Source organism: Zonotrichia leucophrys, unplaced genomic scaffold, assembly GCF_028769735.1.
Source record: "Zonotrichia leucophrys gambelii isolate GWCS_2022_RI unplaced genomic scaffold, RI_Zleu_2.0 Scaffold_146_112984, whole genome shotgun sequence".
NCBI classification, from domain to species: domain Eukaryota; kingdom Metazoa; phylum Chordata; class Aves; order Passeriformes; family Passerellidae; genus Zonotrichia; species Zonotrichia leucophrys.
Genome location: NW_026992351.1, coordinates 30,188 through 32,083, shown reverse-complemented (window position 1 = coordinate 32,083; position 1,896 = coordinate 30,188).

Below are 1,896 nucleotides of genomic sequence, written 5' to 3'. Positions count from 1 at the left end.
ACATGCTAGGGTCTGCTCCAGGTACGAAAGGTTCATGGCTATGGTTATGCATCCAGTTTGTCGCAGGAGGAGCAGGAGGGAATGAGGTTTTTCAGCCTCTGCTTTCCTCCTTCTCCAGTGAATCAGTTGCATCACTAGTGAAGGATGTTCAGTTTCCCCTCAATGTTAAGGAAACCATCTTCCTGGTATTCAACCTGGTAACCTTCCTCTATACAGCCTGCTGCTTCTCTAGAATGAGGGCTGAGATTTCTAGATGGGCTGATGAGACCCCCGACTCAGGAGTAAACCCTGGTGTGGAAAATCCTAAGTGGTGTGGGAAATGGGAGGATATGGGCCAAATCCTGAAGGAATTCTCTGACCCTATAGTGTGGGATTTTCCCCATGAACAAATTCAGAACCCAGCTGAGGTGGGGAAATATCTGAAAGAGAAGTACCAGGATGAGCCTAAGGAGAGGAAGGTCATTGCAGTGAGCTTGGCCCTGGCATATGCTTATCGCACACTGCTAGATACTCTAGGGCAGCAGACAGAGGCAGGGGGGCAGGGAGATAAATCAGCCACTGTCCCGGTGACTCAGGTTGCAGCTAACACTCCAGGCTCGAAGCCAGCAGCTGAACCCATGGCTGTTGCTACCAGCACTAGAAGTGGGAAATGCACAGCCAAGACCAATCGACCAGTGGATGATGATGATGATGATGATGAAGGAGAAGGAACCTCAGTGCCTCCTGACGTAAAGTCAGGAGTCAAAGCAGCAGGTGCAAGATCAGATGCCAATATTGAGTCCTTTTCCCTGAAGGACCTTCGTGGCCTACGGAAGGATTACACTCAAAGGTCTGATGAATCCATAATTAGTTGGCTGGTCCCTCTCTGGGACGCTGCAGGCGAGGCTACCATTTTGGATGGCACTGAAGCCAGGCATTTGGGATCCCTGTCACAGGATCCTGCCATAGACCAAGGAATTATGAGGGGGGCTAACTCTCACAGCCTCTGTGAACGGGTCCTAAGAAGTGTAGCAGAAGGATACCTGTGTGCAGACGATCTCTATATGCAGCAGACTCAGTGGAGGACAATACAGCAAGGGATCCAACGCCTGAGAGAAATGGCCGTGGCCGAGATTATCTTCTCAGATGATGTAACAACTAGGAACCCAGACTTAGTATCATGCACGTCTGTGATGTGGCGAAAACTCGTACGACTTGGGCCACATGAATATGCCTCTGCCTTAGCCATCATGAAGAGGGATGAGAGGGATGAGACTGTGCTTGACATGGCAAGGAAGCTCCGAGCATATGCAGATGCTGTACAAGGCCCGACACATGCCAGAATCGCAGGGGAAGAAACACGTCTGCAGAACTTAGAGGATAAGATAGAGGAGAACCATAAGAAGCTTAGAGAGGAGATTAAAGAAGACCTTCTCCAAATTTCAGCAGTACAGATCCGAGGTTCCGGTATCCAAGGCAGAAGTTTCCCAGATGGTGAGAGAAGATACACCCCACGAGCTGAGCTGTGGTTTTACCTGCGTGATTGTGGGGAAAACATGAGAAGGTGGGATAGGAAACCTACTGCTGTTCTGGCACGATGGGTGCGTGAACTGAAGGAAGCCACCAGGAGGAAAGCAGCTCCAGTTGCCCGTAGCCGAACAGCCAGGTATGATGATGAGGACATGTCTGACCCCCTCGAAGGAACATCCAAAACATACACCCAGGGAAAGAATGATAACCAGGCCTAGAGGGGCCCTGCCTCTGGCCAGGTAGAGGCCAGGGAAAATCGTGTCTTCTGGTCTGTGCGGATTCGTTGGCCTGGCACATTGGAACCACAAGAGTATAAAGCTTTGGTCAATACTGGTGCACAATGCACATTAATCCTATCAAGACATGTGGGGACAGAGTCTGTTTCTA